This window comes from Lissotriton helveticus, chromosome 4_1 (genome assembly GCF_964261635.1).
Source record: "Lissotriton helveticus chromosome 4_1, aLisHel1.1, whole genome shotgun sequence".
NCBI lineage: Eukaryota > Metazoa > Chordata > Amphibia > Caudata > Salamandridae > Lissotriton > Lissotriton helveticus.
In genome coordinates, this window is record NC_136063.1 from 1231872645 (window position 1) to 1231894332 (window position 21688).

Here is a 21688-nt window from a genome sequence, read left to right on the forward strand (position 1 = left end):
GGGAACAGTTTACTGGGTAGTGAATTAGGTTCTATCTGAGCTGCATTAGAGTTTTAATTTCTTCATATCTTGGAATGAAGAAGTGCACTTTATTCTAATTACTTAAAAGATCTGGAGATGTTTGATAGGAGTCAGAGGGGAGATTTTCCATTACCAATACCTTTTCAAAAATAAATTGATAAAACAATCTTTGTACCTAGTGAGTAAAGGGGATATTTTGCTTTGTTCACAGCATATAAGTATTGAAATTATAACAGAGAGTAGCATCTGTAAAAATATAAACAAGCTTTTATGGAATCTCTTACCTGGTGTATGGACAATCATCCTGATATTGAGGTTAAATTTGTTTCCATTAAAATGTATTACATGAACAAGGGAAGGCATAGCAAGGTATGAGAGGTTTTGTGTACTTTGGATGAACAATGTACAATATTTAAACTGTGTGATTTTTGTATGCCCATCCCTTCACTTTGCCACATTTTGACACCGTTTTAAAAAAAAAGTATAATATAACTTCAGTAGTTGATGCTGGCCAATGTTTATTTACGTCCCCATCTGAAATGGTTTGTACAACATTTCTCTAAATTTGTTTATTGTTTAAATCTGTTTTACTTTTCGTATTTTCTCTCTGTACCTCGCTTGAATTGCAGAGGACAGTACTTGTTATTTTACAATCGCAAGTACAATTAGTACTCTACATGTCTGTTTTAAGTTGGATGCTCAGAAGATATAATGGGATCATTGCACTTTATAAATTGAGTGGACACAACTGCTTATTACTTGCCTGAATAGCATTGTATCTGCTCATTTGCAGAGTGTTTTGTATTTTCTATTGTCTTGAACTGTATTGCCTAAATTGACATTCTTGAATATTTGCACTATTTCAGATCATTTCACTTTATACTAGATTACTGGATGTTGTATAGATCTTGCATATCTGCACTTAACCACTTGGCTGCTAAGGTACATCCCCCTCTTCCCATTGACTTTCCATTGAAATCAATGGAAACTCCATGACGAGTTACCCTTGTCATTAGCACTGAAGGGGTTAATAAGGTAGTGTATAGTCTCTGTGATGGAGTTTTGTACTAGATTTGTCGCTTACACAGATTTAGGCCATTTGATGGTTATGGCTATGTATTTTTGTACGGCAATTATGAATCAATTAAATAATGTATCCTTTGAGGGTGGTGATCTATATTTTCTTTTAAATGTTTTCATTTGAAAGTTTTTAATACTGGTGTAATGAAGATACGGATGAATTGGTGTGTTCCATATGTGGACTTCTGTTAAGTTCAATAACATTATAAATATACATTTTATTTAATAGGATATAAAAGCAGATCCACTCTTCTGTTCACTTCTGGGCCTGTGGAAATGATGCTCAGAGGACAGCCTGCTGCTGTGAACTGCTGTGCACTGTGTAAGACCTCTTTGTGGTACCTGGAAGGACTGCTTTGCTACTTGGAGCCTGTCTTGAACCCTCAGGACTTCCAGAGTTACTCCAAGGGCTAGTTTGCTGGTCTGTTCAGTGCCATAGGGACATAAACGCCTACCACCATCTTGAACCTTTTCCTGGATCCAGCCTGAGCGAGTCCTGAACCCCGAAGTTGTGTCCCACCTCTCCTGGACCCTTGGTTGTGGTGCTAAAGGTGTCCAAATAGCCCAAATTGAGGACTTAAAACATTTTTGGCTAAAAACTGCTCAGAGAACCAGAAGGAGGCCAGGACCGACCTGCTTGTCTATCTGCATATTGTGCATCGCTGGTTAGCCTAACTTTATGGCTGCTCCCACTGCATTTGTTTCTGCAGAAGTAAATCCTTTTCAGAGGTCCCTATCTAAAGGGATTGCCAATCCCCTTGAACTGTATTTGGCCAACAGCATCCTGCCTCTTCCAACTGGAGATTGTTGCCTTTCATAAAAATTACTAGGTCTGAACATAGAAATCTTCACTGCGGCTTCATCCCAAGGTTCCCCAATGACAACACTCCTTTCTCAGAAGCCCACTGCAGATTTGCCCCACTGAACTTTACCTTCGCAGAACATTGTTCTAATAATGTCTCCTATATCTTTAGGGAAGTGCTGACAGGGCACAATCCACGTCTTGTATCCAACCGGCGCTCCATCGCAGTGGGACATATTTTTCAACTTTTACACGGTCTCTTGCGACTAGATGTTTGTCGTTGCCAATCTGATTTTTTAGGCGCTAGCTTTTACTAGAAACTTTAAAAATTCTGATTTTACTGATTGGATTTTTGTCATTTTGGTGTCAACTAATGTTTTACAATTTACTCTATTTTTCTACATTAAAGTGGGATTTTCTTGTGTTCTGTTGTCACTTTATTACTGTTTGTGTGATGCATTAAAGGTTTGGACATTGCCTCTAAGTTAAATCTGACAGATTTGTGTACCAAACTACTAAGCCTTTAGCCCAGGTTAATTGAATATCTTTTTGAGGTTCTCCCTGCAAGGTATTGTGGCTTTTGCTTGACTAGGGATTGCACCACAGTCAACATACAACCCATCTTCTCACAACCAATCAAACATACACTTTTTAGGGTCAGAGCACTGGCACTAAGGCCTGTTTGGCAGGACTCAGTACAACATCAGAGCCCAAAAACAGCAGCATCAGTCCTAAAATGTGGGGGTTATCATGCAAAAAGTGGCATTTCCGTATACAAGAAAGATTGGTTCAATGTATTTTTTTCATGAAATTAGGGTTTTCCGCAATGTTTGAGTAGCATAGTTGCTAGGATCCTTCTCAAATCTTCAACTTCTGTTTTAAGTAGAGAGGGTTATCTTAATTTAGGAGCTAGTAGGAAACGCACACAAGTTTGAAAGTCACTTAGCCATCAACAAAAGCCAGTAAAGTGAACACAGTATGGGGGTGATGAGTTCAGAGAAGCCATACTTGAAGATTAAGCATGCTGCAACAAGCAGAGTGGCTTTAAGAGTATCAGCATATAGGTCACAACTTTGAGATCTTGATATCTGAGGAAGTGTAAGGTAATGCCTCTTTTTCATGATAACCTCCAAAGTTTTGGACAGATACAGCTGTTTTTTCAACTCTGAGAGTACATTGAGACCAATTAACAAAACCTCAATGCCAGTGTTCTGACCTTACAACGTATGTGCCTGATTAGCCAATACCCAATTGGCATAACTTTACTTACTTGTAAGCTCCTAGTATATAGTACCAGTGGTACCCAAGGCTTGTAAATTAAAGTCTCCCGACAAGGCTGCAACACCAATTTATTGTGTCACCCTGGATGCAACAACGTGAAAACATGTCTTCCAGCCTGCCACTGCAGGCTGGAATGGCAGTTTAAAATGGGTAACTCGACTTTGCCATTTAAACTAATGGCAATGCCAAATATCCCTCTTTAACATATATTAGTCACCCGTAAAGAAGGCCATTGAGTCCTAAGGCAGGGTGCAGTGTATTAATGAGTAGGCTATATATTTTTATATCCCCTAACAGTAAAAACCCCAATTATCATTTTTGTTGGAGAAGAATTAGTAGATCCACTGGTGAATACTGGGTTACAGACTGGCAACTCAGCTTGTCTAACTTCTCAATGGGACTACTAAAGTCTATGTTCAAGGTATCAAAATAACCATTACATTAAACCTGGCTTAATAGCCAAGGCCAATTTAATAGAACTTTTTAGGAAATGTAACTTTCAATAATTTGCTACTCTGTTGCTCCAGTCTGACCACTAGCAGATGTTGGCCACAAAACAGTCTTCTGTTTTGTTGGGGAGGATTGTGAACAAACCCCTGGAGTACGAACAAATGGAGGCCTGCTTCTGGAAGAGGTTGCCAAAACATGCACATCTTTGATGGGCTACCGAGCTCCACACACCAAGAGAGTGGTACTGCCATCTTGGTATTGGGCAGAATAGTGCACTCTGGGATAGCTAGAAGCCGCATATTGCAGGATTGCATCACCAGGCAGGAACTTCCTAGTAGCCAATTGCTACTTCCCCTGGGAGCACTTTATTGGCATAAATATGATGCCACTGGCACCCAGAACTATAGGCTATGTCTGAACTGAGGCGGCAAAGTGAGCTAAAGAGTGATGATGGATTCAACCTAGATCTGTGTCTGGTGGTGAGGTTCTGAAAAGTTTTAGCGCTCCGTCCATCATCTCCTTGTGTTTATTCAGAACTCAGATTACATCTGGGATGGAGAGAGAACCAAAGAATGACTGCCCTCCTGATCCCTGGATCAGGCCAGAAAAGATGCTGCACCTTCTGATCTTCGGACTAGCAAAGAGAGGACTGTGTCTGTAATGCCTGACTTGTGAAAAAAATCCATCGATAGCCCTAGACAGCAAAGGTGAACTCCAAGTCAGAGGAAACACTGAGGAGAAGTAAGGATATTTCTCATTGCACTTCTGGTAGCAAGGCTTACAATTCTGATGCATTCCCAGGACTGCCAGTGTTGGTAAATCTGGGAATGTGTCAGAATCCATGCGTGGACATGTGGGAACGCCTACGCTCCACCCACAGTACGCCTCCCTGTTGCAGAGTAACGCAAGACTCTGATTTGCGCTGCCTTGTGGTACTCTAGATTAATCAAGCTAATCAGGGCCATGCAAGGTGGTCTAGAGTGGGGTGATAAATCGCATCTAGGTTTTGCATCGCCCTTGGTTTCCCTTGTGTGGTGAAAGGACAACTCCAAACCTTGATAAATATCCCCCCAGATTAATTTAATTTGTGGGTTTAAACTCCTGTGCGGAATTATGGTGCATCTGTTAGTGTAGATGTGCGACCTCACAGTGGAATACACTCACAAAACCAACTTGGGTCCTGGCAGGCTCGTTTGCTAAACATTGCATCAACCCCGCGTAGCTGTGACTTCAAGCAGACAGGCTTAAGCAAAGGAAGAAGTGTAAAGCATTAAGAAGTACCAAAAGAATGAAATAGGATTGTCACTCAACTTGAAATAAGTCTGAGTTGCTGATGACTTGTGATCAGTTGGCTAAATGTAAAATGTGCAGTTAAAAATGTTGCCTTCAAAACACATGCAATCCTTTGCATCTGGATAAGGATTGTGTGATTCTTAAGAGCAAAGGCTGTTAAGAGGTGAGGTAGGATCAGAAGGCAGTAGTCTTCTTTGGAGCAATGCAAAGAGCACTGTCTTGAAGTTGTAGGATGGCAGCATCCATAGTGTAGACAGCCCAGAACATTACTTGGTAGTCATCAAGGAGTTTTTTGTAATTGGAAAACAATTTCAGTTAGTTGACGAAAGTTGTTGAGATCTTGCATTTCCTCAGATTTGTTTTAGGGATGTGACTTCACCTTCTTTAAGACTGTTGCTGAAGACTTCTTGAGAGGGGGGAGTCTGATACCGCTTTTGAATATCTGTAATTCAGTGCAAAACTGTAATGTTTAATAATGATATCAAGAAATGCCAAAAATGTATACTAATTTTAAAAGGTTATGCAATTAAGAAGACAGACAGTTGTAGTATTTTAAAGTGCCTAGCACCGGCTTGTTTGACAAAACCCTCATGGCTGGAAACCACTACATGAGATAATAGCATGCCATAGGAGAACCTCTCCTGTCTGCCTCGGTTCTCAGGGGGCTGACATAGCTCCCTGAGAGATTCTGTGTAATTATGTGCCAAGACACATTTGGAAATTAGCGCACAAAAATGCCCCTTTGTGCCACATATTGACTGGAAGATTCATTTTGTGTTAATAAATAGCCCTAAATGCAACCAGACACGAATAGCAATATGATTTTTCCTCCATTTTGTTTCTGACAAATGGATGCTTTAGGAAAATAGTGCTAAATGCAAAACAAAACAAGCAGCCACTTCCACTTGCTAAATTAGTTGTTTCTGTGCTTATTTTCCCCAAAATGACTCTCTATTATGTGAGGCATGATCAGTAAATTTGGTGGAAATTCGGAATTACTGAAATTACTCTGATTATTCTGGCCTTTTAGAAATATGTCATAGGCTTAGTTACAATTAGAATCAAATCACAACATCTCTAACATTTAATCTTCAGGAATTACGGTCTATAATATTATGAAACACACTTGTTGCTCTACTCGCCCGCCCTATACTATTAGGAGGCATTGCACATTCTGGACAGATGCCAAGGCTGCTTGAAAAAATAAAATGAATTTGCAGGAACAGGATACAATTTTTCCTCTTATATTAAGTAGCCTGGTTTTTGAGGTGATAATTGACGCATCAATAAAATCCGACACCAAGCCATTTGTAATTCATAGGATGCAATCATTATCTTCTATTATGAGTTTTGAACATGAAATGGGGAATAACACGTAGATTTTGTTTCTAACCACACCAAAATCTGCATTTCTCTTTAATCAGCTGACACTTTTGTCCCCTTAAATTCCAGCAGTTTGGACCTTCCAAAACATACCGGGAGAAACATTTTTTATCGCACTATGTATGTACCAAGAGTGATCAAAAATGCTAAAACTCATAATTTCAATATACGAGGAGTAACAGGAGTTACTAAGCATGACAGTAATTATCAGCCTAGTTGTAATGAGGGCCTTAGTAAACATAAACATCAATAGGCAAAATTACATTCATGCATGACTGGACAGGCAGACCTTGGGACCACTCTGGCAGATCTTAGTTCCAGTCCTGCCAACACTTTTTAGACTGCCAATTTGAATTTGATTTGTGCTTCAATTCCAAAGAACATGCAAATAGACATAGAGCCCGAGGAATAATGAAAATACATAACATTAAATAAATGATTGTTTCTAAGTAGTGTTTTAGCATGCATTTTATTTACTAAAACTGTTGCATAGGTATGAGAATGTTATTTCTGTTTAGAATGTTTTATTAAAATTGTGTAGGTACAGCAATAAGACAAAGGGGCTCATTAGCATGGCGTGCAGACTTTGTCCGCCCGCCATAGCCCTGGGAAACTGGACCACCCACAATGCATGCGGCGGTCCTCCACCTACAATTAGGATGCGCCCGCCACACTGGCGGCGCATCCCGCATTTGTAACATTGCGGCGGCGGTGCCCATTTTGGCCCAAATGGTATCCCATGTCTGAAGACAGAACTCTTGATTAAGATCTGTCTCCCATGAAAGCTCTACCTTGGAATTAGTTCTCAAATCAGAGGTGTGGGACAAAATCCTGTATAAACCAGAGGCTTTTATTTGACAGGAAAAGTCTAGAATAAGGAGGTATTTGACATGTTGGAACAAGGAGAGAAGCTTGAGTAGGGAGAGGAAGAAGAAACAACTTACATTTATGGTAATGTGTAACATGAAAAGAAGATATGCCATACTTTTCCTAAATCTCAAAAAAATCCATAAGAGAGCCGTCATTGAGAATATGGCCAATAGTAATAATACCTTTGTTTATCCACTCTCTCCATGAGAGGACTCTGTATTTAGTTTTAAGTGTATGTTGTACCAAATGAGAGTTTGCAAAAAAGTATCCATGCAGGAGTTAGAATAAACAATAAGAGGTTTAGCAACAGCTATGGAGTGGGTAAGTATTGGAGAGAAAAAGGATTAAGGGGTTGAGTGAGAAGAACCCCTTTGTTCAAAGAAAAAGGTGTGCATTGACCCTGTTCCAGTTGACCCCAGGTGGTAACTTCTACTTGAGGGATTAGTGCAAGGGAGGACCACATTTGTTTTAAAGTAGAAGCAGAATGGTATTGTCTGAGATTAGGAAAGTTGATTGCTCCACTTTCCTTTAACTGTTGGAACCGTATTAATGAGATTCGAGGCTTGCGATTATTCCATAAAAATTTAATTAATGAGGGAATGATTAATAGTTTTAAAAAAGGAAAGTGAAAGGAATACTGTGAACATGGAGGGATAAAAATTAACTATCAGCAGTAATATCGTTTTAATAGTTGTCAGTCTGCACCACCAGGACAAAAATAACGGGAACCAGCCATCCATTAAAGCAAAAAAATGTATAATAATTTCATTCAAATTAAGTTTAATAGTTTCTTTAATGTTGTTTGTGTATAAAATACCTAAGCATCCCATTTTTGGAGTTCCATGTAAACCCCATGTCTTCAAATATGTCTGGTAGGCAGTATTTATTTAGAGGAAGAACCTCTGATTTTTCTATAATAAGTTTATATCCAGAAATTACGGCGTATTCCTGTAATAATGAGAAAAATTCCGGAATGGATGTGCATGGGTTAGTGAGCTATAACAAAATATCATCCGCATAAGCAGTACATTTAATGTCTATATCTTAAAATTGAAAACCTGTGAATTGTGAGGAATGTCTATTTTTTTCCAGGAAGGGTTCTAGGAACAGGATAAACAATAGTTGGGATATAGGACACCTTTGTCTAGTCCCCCTATGGAGGGGAAAATAACTGGACTGCTGATCATTGACCCAAATAGAGGTTGAGGGATCTGAGTATATTAACTTAATATATTGAAGGATATGATGATTAACATCATGCTACTTCAATGCTCGGAAAATGAACACCCAGTTCACACAATCAAATGCATTTCCTGCCTCTAACCTTATGGCTGCCACAGGGGAGTTCATCTTGGAAGCTATATGAATCATGTTAAGGAAAGTTCTAGAGTTGTCCGTGATGGAGTGACCCATTACAAACCCCAATTGATGTATATGAACTTAGGGGCCGATTAGGATGGCGGTGAATCCGCATCCTCCGGGCCGGCGGAAGCCACCGCCGGCCTGGAGGAGGCGGATTCACCGCCGCGGCCACAGAAAACACCCATCACCAGATTAGGATGGTGGTGGGCTTGCGGTGGGACCAGCGGCAGGCGGCAGGTCCGTCCGCCGCTGATCCGCGGGGTGTGGAGGGCTATTTGGTGGCGGTGTCTGCAAGACACCGTCAGCCAAATTACGATGTGCATTGAAACATGCAAAAGCTGCCGTGGAAAAGCATGTGATCTTTGGTGTTTGGGGGTCGGTTGCGGGCCCCCAGGGTGTCGGGGGGTGCACATGGGGGGTACCTATGGTACCCCCCAGCATTTACATGCACAAAGCGGCAGGCACCGCGCGGTGCCTGCCGCTTTGTGCATGTAAATGTAAAACATGCATTTTTAACCTTGCGGCGGGTGCTGCTTCAAGCAGCACCCGCCGCAAGGTTAAAGATACGGGGTGTGACCGCCAGGGTGGCGGTCACATCCTAATTGCACTGGAGGGAGCGCCGCTGCCCCTGCGGACGGTCCCTCCACTTTGGGGGGTGGCGGACGGTCGCAGGTCCGTCCGCCATCCTAATAGGCCCCTAAGTCAGGTACAACTTGGTTCATACGGAGTGGCAATAGTTTAGCAAAAATCTTATAATCTGTGTTAATCAATGAAATATGTCTTTAATTATTGCATTAGGAAGGATCTTTGCCTCTCATTTGGTACAACATACACTTAAAACTACTGTTGTGGAGGGTGCAGGGCGCTACCTACTTCCGGGCTCTTTCCTGGTGCCGGGCAGTGATTGGTTAGAGGGTGGGGAGGCGGTGCTGAGTGATAGCGCGGCCCCTACAAAGCCCCAGTAACTCCAGACGCTCTTCCTAAAGACACGCGCACTCGTTACTGCTCCTAGCGCGACCTGGATGATGATGATGACGCTCTGTGAATTGATTTTAAAAATTACACCAAGCGCGACCTTTTAAAAAATTGTATGTGAATTCATGCACTGTATTTTAACTTGCTCTTTTAAAACCACGATTGCACTTTACTAACCTTTCTGTGGCGATACTTGCCGCCCCTGCTACCCCGGTACACCGCAAGCGTTATGCTTGTTTGTTGTGGAGGGTGCAGGGCGCTACCTACTTCCGGGCTCTTTCCCAGTGCCGGGCAGTGATTGGTTAGAGGGTGGGGAGGCGGTGCTGAGTGATAGCGTGGCCCCTACAAAGCCCCAGTAACTCCAGACGCTCTTCCTAAAGACACGCGCACTCGTTACTGCTCCTAGCGCGACCTGGATGATGATGACGCTCTGTGTGAATTGATTTTAAAAATTACACCAAGCGTGACCTTTTAAAAAATTGTATGTGAATTTATGCACTGTATTTTAACTTGCTCTTTTGAAACCACGATTGCACTTTACTAACCTTTCTGTGGCGATACTTGCCGCCCCTGCTACCCCGGTCCACCGCAAGCGTTAAGCTTGTTTGTTGTGGAGGGTGCAGGGCGCTACCTACTTCCGGGCTCTTTCCCGGTGCTGGGCAGTGATTGGTTAGAGGGTGGGGAGGCGGTGCTGAGTGATAGCACGGCCCCTACAAAATACTCAAATGCCTAACACGCGCAGCGGGGACGCGCAGCGCTCGCGCCGATCCCGCGCCGAAGACACGCCAAAGACCAGCCCGTCTGTGCCAGGACGGGCCACAGGGCGAAGGGCAATGTCCCTCAACTCAGCCCTATTCAGGTATTGTCATCTGTTCAAATAAAAGCTCTGCGCCCTACGCCAAACGAAAGTTGCATTTTGCTCGATATCCCCGACTCGGGAACAACTACCTGTCCCCATTGTAGTTGTACAATTTCATCTATTCAACCCTACCCCCCTCGTAGAACTAGACGCAGGAAGCAAGTAAAGCAGCCCCTCCCTACTAACGATAATTACCTGTTTTATAGTATTAACTGTCGCTCCTTGCCTATGCATAGGTTAGATATCTTTGATTTGCTAATGGACGATAAACCTAGCGCTCTGTTTCTTACAGAAACCTGGCTACATACAGGATCTGGCCCTGATGTAGCCATGGCCCTTCCTCCGAACTACGCGATTGTCAGGATGGATAGAACTCGCAAAATGGGGGGCGGAATCGCTATTGTTTATAATAAAAAATTTAAATGTACATTTGAGCCAGTAGTAATCCCTGAGTGTGAAGCTGCATTTTTTTAAATCTGCCTCAATCCCAATTTTACTTTGTCAGGCATCTTAATGTACCGACCTCCCGGAAACGGTACTAAATGGGCAGCTGAATTGGCCAATCATATTACCCCTTTCCTTTTAGTATCCAAAAACTTCTCCATCATTGGAGATTTAAATCTTCATCTAGAAGACAAATTAAATACGACATGTGTCAATTTGTTGGAAGATCTCATGGCACTTATTATTCATCTCATAAACTCAGGGCCTACCCATAGGGCAGGACATCTACTTGACTCCTTATTTTCAAATCTCCCCCAACTTACCTGGCTGGATACCACCCCTGTATGTTGGTCAGACCATTTTTTAATCAAATTCAAGCTTAAAGCACTTAGTGCTTCCACTGACCAAACCAGGCTACTGCCCTTACTAAAGAAAAATTGGAAATCCCTAGACATCTCCAAACTTAATGCAGAACTTAGCATGCACCCACCTAACAAAAACCAAACTATGGATAGTATTGCGATGGCCACTCAACAATGGCTTACAAATGCGGCAGAGTCCTGTTTACCCACCCCTAATACCAAGAGGAATATTCATCGTCCTCCGGCCCCATGGTTTAATGACTCACTTAAGGAAGAAAAAACAAAATGCAAGGCACTTGAAAGAGGGTGGCGAAAAGATTTCGATCCGGATAAAAAAAAAAAACAGATATCATACAGCTAGAAATCTTTACCACACTGCATGCAAAAAAGCACGTGCCACATATGTAGCTAACACCATTACGGGAGCTGCAAATAAAGCTAAAATACTGTTTAATACAGTTAAAGATCTCGCTGGAGCGCAAACTACTGCCCCATCGCACCCTCTGAACGAGAAGCAGTGTCAGGACTTAGCCCAATTTTTCTCTGATAAAATTGAAAAACTAATCACTGAGATAGATGGGGACAACCCAGACACTGCCTCTAAGGAAGAGTTGGAGTCTACTCCGACCGTAAACCAGACGCTTCAAAAATGGCCACCTATTACAACTGATACCCTTATTTCCATTATGAAAACGATTAAATCTGGCTCTCCACAGGATCCTATTCCCATTAACATAATTAAGTTACTGGACGCACCCACCCTTGAAATTATTGCAGACACTTTAAACTCATCTCTAGAGCTTTCCACAGTACCCACCGTATGGAAACATGCCATAGTGACTCCACTCCTGAAAAAACCTACAGCAGATCCAGACATATTGGCCAATTATAGGCCTATTTCACTCCTCCCAGCCTTTTCCAAATGTCTGGAAAGACATGTGCATTCAGCCTTATCTCGTTTCTCAGAGGAAAATGCCCTTCTTCACCCTACCCAGTCAGGTTTTCGAGTAGGTTTCTCCACGGAAACTGCCCTATTGGGTATCTCTGAAATTATTAGGAAACTTCTCGATGATGGTCAGACGGTTGCACTTGTTCTACTTGACTTAAGCACAGCCTTTGACACTGTGTCGCACAAAAAGTTACTTACCTTGCTGGAAAAAAATTGAATCGGTGGACCTGCTCTGCAATGGATTAGATCCTTTTTGAGCCAACGGACATACCAAATAGCTTCGACTGCTGCATGCTCTGGACATTTCAATTCCCCCCATGGAGTACCACAAGGTTCAATCCTTCGTATGCAGACGACTCTCAGATTGTCTTCTCTTTGTCTGAACCCCAGATATCATCTTCGTCTCCCCTTAAAGAGGGCCTTTTGAACATCTTCAACTGGATGACAACTAACCAGTTGAAATTAAATGGAGACAAGATGGAGATTCTCCTCCTGGGCAAGCAGCCAGAGCTGTGGAGTACATCACACTGGCCTGCCCAGATGGGCAATCTTCCTATACCAGTGACTCATGCAAGGAATTTGGGAGTAATTCAGGACAATTCCTTGTCTATGAAGCAACAGGTCAACAAAGTAGTGGGCCTCTGCTTTACAATCATGAAGTGGCTCAGGAAGATCCTTTGGATGCTGCCTGTCCCCATGCAGAAAACGGTGGTCAACGCCTTAATTACATCTCGGCTCGACTACGGGAACATCCTGTATCTGGGTGCAAATAAGGCAGTAACAAAGAGGCTGCAGCTTGTACAGAATGCGGCTGCCTGACTCCTTTGTTTTATACCTAAGAACAACAGTGTGTCCCCCTACCTGCGTGAGCTGCACTGGTTGAGGGTGGAAAATCGTATCAGGTTTAAAGCCTTAAACTATATGTTTAAAATTAAAGCAGGGACCGCGCCCAAATACCTTCAGGCATTAGCCCTTCCCTACATTCCAAAAAGAAATCTACGATCCATATCAGCAGAAAAATTTTGTGTACCAAGATTCAAGCTAGCTAGGATGGGAGGAATATCTTTTGCCCATCAGGGCCCATCCATCTGGAACACACTCCCAATCCATATACGAAAGGAGCAAAGTCTTACCAGGTTCCGAAAAGAGATAAAGACCTGGTTGTTCGACCAGTGTTTTTGAACAACCTCTGCTGTATATTCCACCATTTGTGCAGTGCTTTCAGGCGCCGGGAAACCCTTTTTGGGTAGCTGTTTGCGCCATATAAGTTAAAAAAAAATAATAATAATAAATATAAAATACAATGCGTGCTATTACAACGCATGCCATTACAAAATATATGCCTCATTGTCCAGCACCTTCCCTGAGGTAAGCACCTGGTAGTGTTAGAATAGTAAATTATGTTGTAATGGTCCATGAGTAGTAATGCCTTGTGTTGTAAAAGCATTTGTTGTAATAGAAGTTGCGTTATAAAAACCGCATTGTAAAAGTATGTGTTTTAATAGTTTGGGCTGTAACATCATACATCCTGTAGGAACACCTAAGAGATGCCCATGGAACACCTTCTCAGGGTAGAGTAATGCAACACAGCATTTATCGTTGCATTGCATTACTCCAGATTGTTAGAGCCACTCAGTTCCATGCAAAGTGGCTTTGTGTGGCTTAAGAAATCTGTCTCAAGGGTTGCATCCCTCTTGCACTAATTTCCGTAGTGCAAGAGGGACACATAAATAGGCCCCTCTGGTCTTTCAAATAGAGGACCGCAGGATGTTCTTGTGTGAAATGTATTTGTTGGTCATTGCCAGATTATTGGTGGCAACAGACATGAAATACATTTATAAAATTGGGGTGGGGTTAAACTTGGCAAACAAAAATTTGAGAAGATCAGTTGAAGCAGAAGTATTGTTTTTGCTCCTTGGTGTATCCTCCAAAAGTGTGAATTAAATTATAAACTTTAGGCAGTAAGATTTTTCCCCCTAGAAATGTGCTATCTGCTATCCAGACAAAAATGTACTGCTGGGCGACACTCACCTTGGGCTTCAGAGAATCTTTAAATATTTTCTATGACCACTTCCTGGTGGTCTATATTACCAAGACGTTTTGTTTTTAAAAGGCAGATCTGAACACATTATGGCTTAATAAAAGAGTTAAGTAAAAATCAGACTATGGCTAACTAAAGTTACTGGGGTAACAGGTAGGTAGACTAATTGTAAATTACCAAATATTGCTCTGTCATCAAAGTAATTGTGCTCCACAGACTTAGTGAAAAATACCAGGGCCTTTAAATCACTCCCAACCCACAAAGCCAATTCAATAAAGTTAGTAATTTTGTTTCAACCATCACCTAAGGTGTGCCGGCATATCTGCCTCACGGCAGGTTCACCAATTAATATGTTGGAGTCATTTGTTACAGATGTTGTCTCTATCTCCCCACCACAGTCTCTATATAAGGGACACATGTGATATCTGGTTTAAGTTTGGTGTGGTGTGGTTGTCTGATTACAGTATTACTGTGGTATGTTAAGGTTGCTAGGCTAGATGAAGGTACATTAACAACTCTTGTATATATAAAGATCTGACAAAAAAATTCAAATACATTGCATCTCTCAGTATCAATTGGCTAGCTAATATTGGTTGTGAAATAATATTCCTGGATTGTGTAATAAATGTTGCAGTGTACAAAAAAGTGAAATATTGCCAGATAAAGAGCCTAATTTGAAAGAAGTAGCCTCGAGAAGGCTTAAGGCATACAAGACATAGGATAGTAACAAAGGGTGACCTAGTTCTCCTACAATTAACTTGTACTATGAGTTAAGACTCAGTTTCTTGAGGATGTGACTGGGCATAGTAAGATAAAATGATGGTGGACTGTACTGATGTCCTGTTGGCTAAAAGGTCTAGCAGGTTTGCAACTCAAATGAGGTTAAAACTGAAATACGTATCTTACATTGATCACAAACTAGCCGTGTATGTGTAAAGTGAGAAATATTTGGACAACTTAACCGAAATATGCAAACTAAGCTCACCGTCCATGGTGATCCATTTTTTTCAAAGATAATATTAGGAGAATAGTGAGAAAAAGGGTAAATATGAGTAATGGGATGAGGCACTAGGAGAGTTGGGAACAGGCAGAAGAATATGAGAATCAGACCTGTTGTATGATATTACAATGCATGCTTTTACAAAGCATGCCTTTACAAAACATCCTTTACCACACAATGCCTTTACCGTGCATGCCTTTACCTTGCATATACCTTTCCCATGCATGCCTTTACAAACTATATATAAGTTAAGTATATATAATATATATATTACCTGCTAGCAGTCGCCAGTATGTAGTTATAGTTTCCATAGGAAAAGCTTTTTTTGTTTTCCCAATAACTTGGGCGCCGGTTGATGAATATTCACAACATTTTCAAAACTAGAGGCCTGCTCAGGTCAGCCCCTGTCTTGAAAGTTTTGGGGTGATTTGCCAACCGCGGACTAGGAAAAAAGTGTGTCCCAAAATGCCCATGTTATTTTCCATGGGAAACTTTAGACAAAGCTACAGCCCGAACTGCTTAACAGAATTACACCAAATTTGGCAAAAAAGGTAGCCCTTGGTTCAGAAAGATTAATTTTTGTTATATGGTGTAAATTTGTTCAGTAGTTCCTGGTGAATTAGAAAAAGAAAAGGTTTTGATATCTGGGGCAGCAGTGGATTCGCGAACCCTCCCAAGCACGGGCTTCACTGTGATTGGCTGCCAACACTCTAAACTAGGAAGTGTTGGAAGCCATCTTGTGACCCGGTAGAACCGAGTCACAAGAAAGCAGTAAAACAAAGATAAAAAACAAGAAAAGGGGGCAGGGTTGAAACACCCTGACCCCCTAGGCCTGCTCAGGGCGCCCCACAAGGAGCCCCAGGGCCCAAAAAAGCATTAAAAAAAATGTGCGGAATTCGCGCTGTGGTCGCGAATCGCGCCCAATTTTTTTTTTAAATGAAGCACCAGCTCCCGCGCTTCATTTTAATGAGAGCCACGGGTGGGCCAGGTCCCCAGGACATTGTGAAAAAATATTAGCGGGGCCCCCGCAGCCCCGGGGACTGCCACCTCCCGGGTGCTATGTAGATTATATGTGGGGGCACATGGCCCCCCAGCAGCCCAGGGGACTGCCACTTCCCTGGGGCTTATTAAGAAAATAGTGCATGGGTGTCCCAACCCCCTCGCTGACCCAAGTCCTGCCAACTCCACGGGGCTTCATTGAAAAAGGCCAGGGGTCCCCGCTGGCCCCCAGAGCTCCAGGGACCGCCACCTCCCTGGGACATAAATAATTTGCGTGGGGGAGCTCGAGCCCCCCAACACTGCGCTGGGAACCACCACCACCCTGGGGAATTTAGAATTCAAATGCGGAGGTCCGTTATGGACCCACCAAGCCCCGGGGCCTGCCACCTCACTGGGGCTTTAAATAGTTGGGAGGGGGACTGCGTGGTTCCCCTCCTGGAGCCCTCCATGGCCTTGGGGACTACCACCTCCAAGGGCCGGCTCCTGGAGTGTCCCGGGGTGCCCACCCCGGGACACTGCAGTTTGCAATGACAAGGCAGGAGCTATGCGGCTCCTGCCCTGTCATTACAAATGCTGCTTTGCTTCATTGTAGCAAGAGCAGGAAAACCTCCACTCGCTTCAATGAAGCAAAGCAGAATTGCTTTTCCAAAAGGGGAGCTGCATGTCAGCAGCTCCCCTTGTGGAAAACCAATGCCGGCTCCCGTAGTGTCATTGGAGCACCCCCCACAGTCCCCAATGTTAAGGTAAGGCCCCGGAGGATAGGTCCCCGGGGCCAGAAGTAGAACGGGAGGAGGGCCACGAGGCCCCCCTCCATCATTAAAATATATAATATTTAAAATAAATAGTGGCACAACCCTGGGGATGGGGTCCCTGGGGCCAATAGAGGCCTCAGGAGGTGGGCCACGCAGCACCCTCCTTAACAAATTATAAAAAAAAATATGTGGCCATGCCCCAAGGGATGGGGTATTGTAAAGAAACGGTCAGGCCCTGGGAGATGGGGTCCCCAGGTCCTCAATTATTGTAAAAGAAGGGTGGGTCATACAGCCCCCTTTCTAAAAAAAAAATACAAAGGAAAGCTGGCATTGTGCCAGAGGCCCCGCCCCCTCCTTGCAGCATTCAGCAAACGCGCCCCCTGGCACAGTGTAAGTTGGGGAATTAATCCCCCTTGAATACTGAGGGTCCCTGGGGACCAACTAGCCTACCAGGTACCTCCAGTATGCACCAGGGAGCGGCGTTGCAGAGAGGTGGTCCACGGCCATGCCCCTTCTTAAATCACTCTGCAACGCAGCTCTGTGGTGCTTACTGGATGTAGATGATGGCCACCAGGGACCCTCAGGACTCGAGGGGACTTAGTCTCCAAATTTACAAGCACCAGGGGGCACGTTTGCACAGTGGTGCAGGGAGGGACGGGCCTGATGTGGCATGTATGCAAATGCGCCCTGTGGCACATTTGAAGTTGGGGGATAAAGTCCCTTTGAATCCTGAGGGTCACTGGGGGCCATTTAACCCACCAAGTACGTCCAGTAAGCCCCACAGAGTTGCGTTGCAGAGAGGTATAAAAAGTGTCATGCCTCGGACCACCCCTCTGCAACGCAGCTCTGTGGCACTTACTGGAGGAACCTGGTGGGCTAGTTGGCCCCAAGGGACCCTCAGGATTCATGGGGACTTGATCCCCCGACTAAAAACACGCCACAGGGTGCGTTTGCACACTTGTCACATCAGGCCCCGCCCCCTCCCTGTACCACTGTGCAAATGCGCCTGTGGCGGCCTTTAAATTGGGGGATTAAATCCCCTTCAATCCTGAGGGTCCCAGGATAAAAAATAATAAAAAACAACAGATTGTAACAAGAGGGTAAGAAAGAAATAAGAAACAGGATTAGGACCCCTTACTCAACAGGAGAATTCTATATATGTCTCGCCCATGTCTCGACCCAATAATCCCAAATTTCCCAAAATGTAGTCTTTTTCATGCGATTACCAGCTTGATCTAAAAGGGCTACCCTCTGAATGGAATGAATCCATTCTTCTTCCGTAGGGGAGCATGGTAATATCCATTTAATACAAAGTTCCCGACGGGCTAATAAAATCAAGGTGACTAATAAAGCTTTATGGTTTTTTGCTAATGCTCGTTCATCAACTTCCCTTGGGGACAGCCCAAAAATTACAGTTAAAGTTGTTAATTTTATTTCCAGCCCCATAATATCAGAAATGGTCTTACCCACTTTGTTCCAATAAAAAGCTATTACCTGACAGCTCCAAAAATATGGACCTCATTGGCTTCATCTCCTCCACATATGGGGCATTTCGTGGTCACTCGGTTTCCCATGTTGGATATTTTTTGGGGGGTCCAATAGGCCTTATGAGCTGTAAAGAGGTGTTTTTTTTAATGAGGCAGCATTTACACACGACCAAAAGAGAGACATAGATACTTGCCCGATTTTTTCAAGATCTTCATCTGGCAGGTCCTTGTTCCATATTTCCATAAACAAGGCCTGCTCCTCTTCTCCACTCTGAGCAAGTATCCAATACCACTCTGACACTTCTTTTTTTTTTAATACCATGGAAACCGATCTTTAATGCTAAATTTGAGTTCCCTTTCAGTTCTTTTTCCGTTGCTTTTGTCCAACTTAGCAATTGGAGATATTGAAAATTTGAGACCTGATTTCTGGTAATAGCTGATAAATGTGGCCAGGAAATGAGTTCAGCCTCGAACAGGAGTTGCCCCCAAGTGTTGATCCCGCATCATCTCAAGGGAGTCGCCAGGGCATCTGTCAAACATAGTGGCAACCCAGGGGAATCCCAAACTGGATTAATGTCATTATAACACGGAATTTTTAGAAGATGGGTCACTTGAGACCAAAGCTTTGCTGCTGATATCAAAATCTTCAATGTTATTTTTTTTAAAGATCTAGGATGACCACATTTTAGAAGATAGCACCCAGCTTGTTGAGTAATGTCTCTTGTAAGGGCTTTGAAAAGGGGGAAGAACTTAGAATCCTCCAACATCAATTGACAACTTCTTTTTTATTGAAATGCACACATATACAAATATAAATCTAGGCTTGCGATCCCTCCATATTCCTTTTCCTTTCTAAGTTTCTTTTGGGCGATCCTTGGACATTTATTTCCCCATACAAAACTTGAGAAGAGCCCCTGGACCTTCTTAAACTAGAGTTTTGGGAACTCCAAGGGAATACTATTAAACAAAAAGGTACATTTTGGGAGGAGTGACATTTTTATTAAATTGGATTTACCCAAAAAAGAGAGAGACAAGGATCCCCAGGATTGTAATTGGGAGCTTACTTCCCTTGTTACTCTTTCGAAATTAACTTGTGCAATTTTATCAATATTTTGGACTATCTGAACTCCCAAATATCTTATCTCCTTTTTTTCGTAGATACTCTTGAAGATTGTATTCCACTTCATTAATTCTGTTTTTGTTGATTAAGGAGATATCCTGAGACCTTTCCAAAGTTTTCTATTTCTGACCAGATTTCTAAGTAAGACTTTTTGGATCTTCTTTAAAAACAACTAGGTCATCTGCGTATAACCCAATGTTTTTCTCCCATTCATTGCAATTAAAGGGGATAATTTTCTGAGATGCTTTTATCTTGCAGGCTAAAGGTTCGATATACATATTAAAAAGTAATGGTGAGAGGGGACAGCCTGGTCTGATCCTTCTACCAATCTGTATTACTCTAGTTAAATTCCCATTAACCAGAATTCTTGCTGAGGGGTTCTTATACATAGCTTTGATTGATGCTAAGCATTTTTCACCCAGATCAAAACACTGTATTACTTTAAATAGGAATACCCAGTTGACTCGGTCGAAAACCTTGGCGGCATCGAATGTCATTACTGCTAAAGGAGACTTATACCTTTGGGCCATATCCATAGCTCCAATAAGATCGTAAGTTAACTCACTAAGTTGTCTCCCCCTCATAAATCCCTTTTGATCTAAGTGAATGAGCGGGCTTATTACTTTGTCCAGTTGTCTAGCAATAATCTGTGTATAGATTTTATGACCACAGTTTAAAAGAGAAATTGGCCGTTAGGATTCACAGATACGTAGGTTTTTATTAGGTTTTGGGAGAATTGTGATTTTTGCCTCTTCCCAGGATGGGGGGGACTTTCACCCTTGATAAAGGAAGAGTTGAATAATTGTAAAAGAATAGGGGATAATTCATCTTTTAATACATTATAGATCTCATTTGGAATGGAGTCAGGCCCCGCTGCTTTCCCCTTTTTTAAAGAGTTGATTACTTGAGTTACTTCCTCCAACCGTATAGGGCGGTTTATTAGAATTTTATCTTCTTGTTGGAGGGTGGGATGGGCCACCTCTGCTAAAAACTCTTCCACAGTTGTGTCCTCAATAATCGTCTCCTCTGTATATAGTTTTTTTTTAAACTGAGCAAAGGCCTCCTCAATTCTTCTGAAACTATATTGTCGGTGTCTGGGCATCGTATATCTTTTATCCAGTTTCTCTTCTGGTCAGTTTTTATTTTCCGGGTGAGAAATTACTACACCCCTCTCCATATTCATGGTGTTCAAGTTTGCTAGCATCCTACTTTTTTCATAATAGATTCTAGGAAGTCAGCCAGTGAATGTTTAGTAGAAGCTAAATTGCTTAAAGTTATAACATTCTCCTGATCTTTCTAAAGACATTCGTGCAATCTATGAATCTCATTTTCAAGTTTTTTAGTTTCCTCTTATAAATTCTTTGTTGGTGTGTAAGAGATGGCCATTAGCAATCCCCTTAGGAATGCTTTATATGTATCCCAAACCGTTTTAATCGGGGAAGAATTTAAATTGATGTTAAAAAATTCTTTGGTTTCTAGTTTTAATTTTTCGATTATATTGTATTCCAATAATAATGCTCGGTTAATAGAGCATCTTGAAGGTAGTTGTGCATTACTAACAGTTGTTTTTAAGGCATCTGCCTAATGATCCACCAAATGCTCAGGGGAATGACTTACTTGGATAGTATTCAATTCAATAGAGACTTTATTTCGGATATATTTCAATCCATAAAAGTACACAGGTAAAATACATTTAGACATTTCACAGTTAAAATCATGGTTATTAAAAGACATGTTATACATATTCCATAAATGAGTGAGTAGGCAAAATCATAAATAAAGTGCAAATATTGCTGGATTTATAACAAGATATATATACAATCAGTAGGAAGTTCATCATCCTTCATAGGTATATAATCACTGGTCTAGGCACTCTCTCAGTTTAACAGTCAATTTTAAAAATTCTATCACATAAAGAACACTATCACTGTGCAAAAGCTGCAGATACACAAGTGCTGGTCTTATTTGTTTAAAATTTAACTTCTTTAAAAGGGTAACAAGATAACGTTTTCGAGGGTATTCATAAAACCTACATAAAAATATAAAATGCAGCATATCCTGTGGAGACTTCCCGTCGCAGCCACAGGGAGCAGCAATTTTACTAAAAATGTCCGACTTTGGTCTAATTAAAAGGTGATGGAAGATGTTAAACCTGAAC